Consider the following 7,625-nt stretch of genomic DNA (forward strand, 5'->3'; position numbering starts at 1 on the left):
AGATAAAGTGGAACCAGAAGAGGAACACCTAGCTGGGAGTGGGGTGGTTTCAACGTTAATTGTCATGTTTAATTCTCACGTGGTTCTGGTGTAGATGTTAGTCTGATAGTTCTTTTTATCGTGTGTGTGTGTGTGTGTGTGTGTGTGTGTCTAAGTGAGCGACCTAGAGGGTCAGTTTTCTTCTTTTACCAGGGGGATTCTGGGGCTCACACTCTGGTCATCATGCTTGGTGGCAAGTGCCTTTATCTGCTGGGCCATCACACCAGAGTTTTCATCTTTTGAATATCTTCCAGCTTCTTATGTCTTTTGAAGTAGGGTCTGTCTATGTAGTCTAGGCTGGCTTCAAACTTACAGTGGTCTTCCTGCTTCATGTGTGTGTGTGTGTGTGTATGTTGCATGCACACAAATGTGTGTATTCATGTACACACAAGCATGGGCCACAGTACGATGTCTTGTGTATTCCTTTATTTCTCTCTGCCTTAAGGAAAGGAATCCGGCTTGAACTAGAAGCTCACCGTTTCAGATAGGCTAGCTGGCCAGCATGCTTCCAATGTCCAACTATTTCCTCCCCCATCCTTGGGTTGAAGGCTTGCACAGTCCTTTTGTGTGGCTCCAAGTATTTGAACCTGGGCCCTCATGCTTGCACATGATCCTCTCATGCACTAGCCGTCTCCTCAGCTCCAGCCTCTTGAGTGATGAGATTACAGGTGTGTACCTCTGCATCTGGCTGCAAATCCTTCTTTCCCTTCTCTCTTTGGCTAGAAAAATCCACGGAAGAATCATATGTTATCTTCAAGTTCTCTTCCCTTGAGTCTCTTACATGGGTCTTTGCTTACTTTCGTTTTTCTCTTTGTCAGTGCCGGTGTGTGCTGCCAATGTTCCTTTGGCAGGGAGGAAAGTACTTCTGCCTGCAGGGTACACTTGGGGATAAAGAGTGTTGGGGTGTACCATGTAGCTGGGTCGTTTGAAGAAGGAAGGCACTCCAAGATGAAATTTTAAGGCCTAAGAGACATCAGGAAGGTCCAGCCTCTTCTGATGAACTGGACCTCAACCAGTCATACAAAGGCATATTTACTGATTGTTACACAAAGTGTCTCCTCATAGGAGCCTCAGGTGTGCCAGAGACATCCTGTGACCAAAGTCACAGCTTGGCTGCAACGCTCCCTTCAGTGAAACAATTTTACAGATCATGGAAAACAATCACTGCTCTCCACAGATTCTTTACTGTTCACCACAGTGAGCCTTCAAGGCCAAAGTGCTCCTAGAAAACAGCTGTTCATTCTGATGTCTACCCCAGAAACAATGACTCCATTAAAGTTGGGGCCTAGACAGGCAAGGGCTTTCTTTGCTGAACTCTGCACTATTGTGTGGGATGTTTGTCTCGGGAGGCCCTGCCACCGTTCCCTGTCCCCTGGCTGGGCCACCATTCCTACAGCAGACCTTCTGCTCTCCTCCCAGCCTGACTGTGACTTTTGATTCCCACAGAGGTACCCTCCCATCTTGGGCTCAGATGCCACCTGCTTCTCCCTCCCACCCCTCTGCAAATGCTGCTCTCTTCCTCAAATGTCACCAGCCTCCTGGAGACTCTATCCCAACACCCTAGGCAGCAGGGTCCCCCACTGCACACAGTGCAAGGGGCCTGGTCTTCACCTCCAACCCAAAGCATGGAGGGCCTGCAGAGAGGGCCTATGTGGTGGGATGGGAGATACTGGTTAGCTGGATGTGGGTGGTACTTTGGGATGAAGGGAACTGGGATAGGAGGAAATTTGGTGTTCAGGGAACCATCAGCGGGTCCACAGTGGTTCCTATAAACCTTCATGACAGGATCCTGTCATGAAGAGATACTTCCATTTGTGTCAAAGAAAGAAATGAGAGCCCAGGATCAGTGGATAAGAGGACTTGTTGCACAAGCATAAGGACCAGAGGTTCAAATCCCCAGGTCTCATATAAAAGCCAGGCTTGGCCACATGTGCCTGTAACCCTAACACAGGAGCAGGGCAGGCAGTAACAGAAGATCACTGGGGCTGGCAACCTAGCTGAAAAACAGCAAGTTTTAGGTTCAGTGAGAAAGACCATGAAATAAGGCAGTGGGAGCAAGGTATCTTGTGTCCTCCTTTGGTTTCTGAACACACATACACACACACACATATACACACACACACATACATATGCACACATACACACATACACACACATACACACATGCATACATATGCACACATTGACACACATAGACACATATGCACACATACAAACATACACACACATACATACATATGCACACATTGACACACATAGACACATATGCACACATACAAACATACACACACATACACACATGCATACATATGCACACATTGACACACATAGACACATATGCACACATACAAACATACACACACATACACACATGCATACATATGCACACATTGACACACATAGACACATATGCACACATACAAACATACACACACATACATACATATGCACACATTGACACACATAGACACATATGCACACATACACATACATACATATTGCATACACACACTGTGTTGAGAAGAGGGAACGATGGAGGGATGAGGCTGAGGGATGAGGGATGAGATGACGGTGGAGAACAAGATCAGTCAGTCACTCTGTTGGAGTGAAGACCATTGGAGGTGAGGACCGGAGCTGGAAGGAGCAACAGCAAGAGATGTCAGGGAGCTCTTCTGCCTCCCAAGGACTCCAGGTCTCCTCGGGGTTAGGGGGCAGGACCTTCCCTGTCAGGTGTTCTTCCACGTAGCCATTAGTAGAGACTTTGAGACCGGTATAGAGACCCACGGGAGGATCCAAGATCAGCTCGGAAGGAGTGTTCCAGGCTGAGGGGATCTTCCACAGGGCAGGGGCCTGAGCGGATAGATGTGTTGAGATCATGCACCAGGCCATGAGGGGCTGTCTATCAGCCATGGAAGGATGGAAATGTTGACTGTTCTCAGCAGACAGGGCGCAGAGCTGGGGCTTTCTGTGTTGTGGCCTGTTACCCTCTTACTTAGCCTCTGTTCCCAGGTCCAAGGCACCATGGAGAATGGAAAGGGAGGGTCCAGAAAGGGCCGGAGGTTGGCGTCCAGTCGCCGGAGGCAGATACGAGAGCCGGCGGATGGTCAGGATGCCCCTGTGGCCCCGGAGCCTGAGTCCTGGCCCTCTCAGGCTGATGAAGAGCTGCAGTCTTTCTTCCGGGACTGTGGTGCCAAAGAGAGGGGCTTTGTCACCCGAGAGGACCTGGCGGTGAGTATGAGGTTCCATCAGCCTGGAATCCCTTTTGTGCAGATTCGCCAGTTTTCCTATTTAGTCAGGGCTTAGTTTCCCCTCGGCACCCTCTGCACTGTCAGAAAACGTTAAGAATTGTTTACATCACACCAACACGCAGGTGACTGATGAGGCTCACCCTTTCCCAGAAACATTTTCATTTTAACAGAGGAGAGAACTTCATGCCATAGAAGTCACTTCACAAATGGTGCTGTGTGAGTGGTTCTTAAAGACATTATTATTGTTGTTGAGCTGGGTCTCTCTATGCAGCCCTGGATGTTCTGGAACTCACTCTGTAAACCAGGCTGGCCTCGAACTCACAGAGATCCACCTGTCTCTGCCTGCCAAGTACTGGGATTAAATGCGTGCACCACCACTGCCCTGATGTTGAGACAGATTTTTGAGACAGGCCTCTCTATGTATCCCAGGGTGGCCTCTAACTCTCAGCCCTCCTGCCTCGGACTCCTCAGTGCTGGGATGACAGGCAGGCTCCACCCCACCTGACTGAGGTGTTTAGAGCTGGATGTTCATTTTGGGGAGCATCAGAGAACTAGGAACCAAAGTAGGCTGATGAGTGTGAGCCTAAGAGTGGCCATAGCCGTGGATTCCACTAAAAGCCTGAAAGCCTGTGGCCCAGACCAAGGTGGCCAATGATTTCTTCTCATTTGCTGCAAAAGGGCCCGTGCGGGTTGCTCTCTTGATGGGTCTGATGCTACTTCTGGGTGTCACTCCACACCCCCTTTCACTGTTAAAATATAGAGACTGGGGGTGTGGCTCAGTTGGTAGAGTGCTTGCCTAGCATGCACAAGGCCCCAAGTTCAGTTTTAGCACAGGATGAACTGGGTGTGGTGGCTCACACTTGTGATCCCAGCACTCAGGAGATGGAGGCAGGAGGGTCAGAAGTTTGAAGTCATCCTTGGCTACATATCGAGCACATTTATTTATCTGTGTGTATGTACAGGTGGACGGAGGGTATGCACGCCACCGTGCGTGTGTGGAGGTTGGAGGACAACCTGTGTGAACTGGTTCCTTCCTTCCACCAGGGTTAAACTCAGGTTGTCAGGCTTCGAGGCAAGCACTTTTACCTGGGCGGCCATCTCACCAGCCAAAACAGATCTTATCTAATTTATTATTAATTAACTTGGGATTACAGTAAAATGCCATGACTAGTGCCCAGAGCCCTTGAGCTCGGATACTCATAAGCAGTTTGACAGGAAGGCGTTAGGGTAAGATTGCTGAGTTCAATTTGGAAAAAAAAATGGCTAATGTCCAAAAGCTTGTAAATCCTTGCCAGAAACTGACTTCATATTTCCTAGATGAAACTCTTAAATTAATGAGTGACTTCAGTAAATCTGGGATTTTAAAAAATAAGATTGTGTGTGTATGTTGTGTGTGTGTGTTTGTGCATGGGTGTATGTTTGTATATGTGTGTGTTCATGCATTGGTGTGTTTGTGTGTGTGTGTGTTTGAGTTTTCGTGGGTGTGTTTGTATATGTGTGTGTGTTTGTATATGTGTGTGTGTTTATGCATAAGTGTATTTGTGTGTGTGTGTTTGTTTGTGGGTGTGTGTTTGTGCATGTGTGTATGTTTATGCATAATTGTATTTGTTTGTGTTTGTTTGTGTGTGTGTGTTTGTGAATGGGTATGTTTGTATATATGTGTGTTTGTGTATATGTGTGTGTTCGTGCACAGGTATGGTCGTGGTAGGCGTAGGGTCTCTCTTGCTTCTGCCACTGTGCTATTCAAGCTTCTGGCCAATTTTCTGGTTTTGATCTCCCATCTAGGAGTAGAAGAGCTGGGATTACAGATGAGACACCCAAATCTAGCCTGCTTTTACAAGGCTCCTGAGATCAAACCAGATCATCATGCTTGCTTGGTAGTATGTGAGAGACTTTTTCTGGGGAGGTGCAAAACACACACACACACACACACACACACACACACACACACACAGTGCTACTAGCTCCAAGCAGGGACTCCACGCCAGACCAAGGTCAACTTGGTTGAACCAATGAGTTTTTGTTGGGGTTTCTGACAGTGGCAGGGGTGAGGACTTAGAGGAACTGGAATGACCCAGAAGCATCTGTATCATCTAAGGTCCCACCCAATAGGGGTGATGAAGCAAAAAGCTGCAACCCTGGAGCTCTGCACAATCTATAGCCAGCTCAATGGTCCAGGAATCTCTGTTCTGATGCAGGCAGGTCAGAGTAAGCTGCAGAGGGACCCTCTGGAGTCTTGCTCATGTCAGCTTCCCTAGACATACGACTCTGGCCACGAGGTAGTCATCCTGCCTACCAGGAGGATGCTTAGATTCAGAGATCACTTTACATCACACAGAGCCTGAGTCTAGACCTTTTCATCAAGGAGGCCATCTACATACTGAGCTCCAGGCTAGCCAGGGCTTCATAATGAGACCTTGTCTCAGAAACAAAAGAAAAACAATGAGATGACCAGTCCACTCCCCTGGTCTGGACAGTGTGTGGCCAGCCTCTAACTCTATATAATTACAGATGATCTTACCTTTTTGTCTTATTCTCAAGTTTCAGATCATTTTTCTTGTGGTTATAAATAATTTCCATATTTCTTGATGTAGAAGAGATGGTTGGATTGACTTTAGTTATTGCTATAGGTGAAGCCAGGGTGTAAACACACGAGCCTCCTTAGGTTTAAGCTGCAAAATCAACACTTAGACCAAAACTAGCTTCTGTCTAGAAATTTCCACATGGCATCGTAGGTGGAGCTTTTAAAGCCTCCTGGTGTTGCCAGTTGTTTTTGTTGGATGACCAGCTGGGTTTTTTTTTTTTTTTTTTTTTTTTTTTTTTTGGTTTTTCGAGACAGGGTTTCCCTGTGGCTTTGGAGGCTGTCCTGGAACTAGCTCTTGTAGACCAGGCTGGTCTCGAACTCACAGAGATCCACCTGCCTCAGCCTCCCGAGTGCTGGAATTAAAGGCGTGTGCCACCAACGCCCAGCTTGACCAGCTGTTTTAATTCCTTTTTTTCTTTGCTGTAGCAGTGAGAACCTGAAATGAGACCCAACAGAAGCAACTTAAGAGAAAAAGGGTTTATTGTGGCTCACAGTCCATCATGGTGGGGAAGGCAGGATTCCAGGCAGATGGTCATATTGTGTTCACAGACAGGAAGCAGAGGCAGGAACACTTGGTACTCAGCTTCCTTTCTTCTTCCTCCTCCTCTTCTTCTTCCCTTTTTTTTCCTAGACAGGGTCCTCCAGGTAGCCCTGGTTATCCTGGAACTCACTCTGTAGACCAGGTTGGCCTCGAACTCACAGAGATCTGCCTGTCTCTGCCTCCAGAGTGCTGGGATTAAAGGCGTGCACCACTACTGTCCCACTGGCTGCTTTCTTCTTTTTATTCAGGCCAAAACCCTGGCCCATGGGACAGTACCACCCACATTCTAGGTGGGTCGCCTCCCCTGGCTAACCTTCTTTGGAAAGTCCCTCACAGAAATAACCAGAGGCATCTCCCAGGTGACTCTAAATCCAGTCTAATTGATCCAGATTAGTCATCCAGCTTCCCGAGGACTTAAGGGACACCTGGAATGTGGGCCTTTGAGTGCCAATGCTGGGATAGTTTTTCAATCTTCATCCCATGTCAAACTACAAATGTAACCTCTCTCTCCAGCTAGTGACCCTTGTAGATCTGACCAGTTTTCCTGCCTGGAAATGACTTTTCCTTATTTCACTGCCCTAGTCTCCTGAGAGGGTTTCACAGCTCAGGCTCCGGACTATCCCTGAGAGCCAGTTTGTCACAGCTGGTTATGAAAGGACCTTTACAGAAAAATGACACCCAAGGAGGTACTGGGTTGCATGATTGATTTTTCCAGTTCTATCCTGGTAGCATAGGAAGGCAGACTCCTTTGAACCTGTGCAAAAGTCCTAGAATGTTCTGGCATGTAAGGAGAGTCAGGACAAGTTTTCGTTGGTTTGTGAATCTCCTATGAAGGGCAGAGAGATTCCAATGCCTCCCCATGTGTTTTGATTCAGTTTCCCAAAGACTGAAGGGTCGGGCACTGCAATGTGGAGTGTAAGCCATAAACAGGGAAGTCCAGGGCACACAGATTGCTTAGAACAAGGTCCTAACGGAGAAACCAAGTCAAGGATCAGAAGTCATTTAAAATGTTCAAGGCCAGCCTGGTCTACAGAGCAAGTTCCAGGATAGCCAGGGCTACACAGAGAAACCCTGTCCAAAAAAAAAAAAAAAAAAAAAAGCCAACCCCCCTCCCCAAAACAACAACAACAACACACACACACACAACCAAACAACACTAAAAAGTCAGAGAAAGAAACTTCTCTCAGCTCTAGCAACAGAGTGCTGACTTCTC

Source organism: Cricetulus griseus (genome assembly GCF_003668045.3).
Source record: "Cricetulus griseus strain 17A/GY chromosome 1 unlocalized genomic scaffold, alternate assembly CriGri-PICRH-1.0 chr1_0, whole genome shotgun sequence".
Lineage (NCBI taxonomy): Eukaryota > Metazoa > Chordata > Mammalia > Rodentia > Cricetidae > Cricetulus > Cricetulus griseus.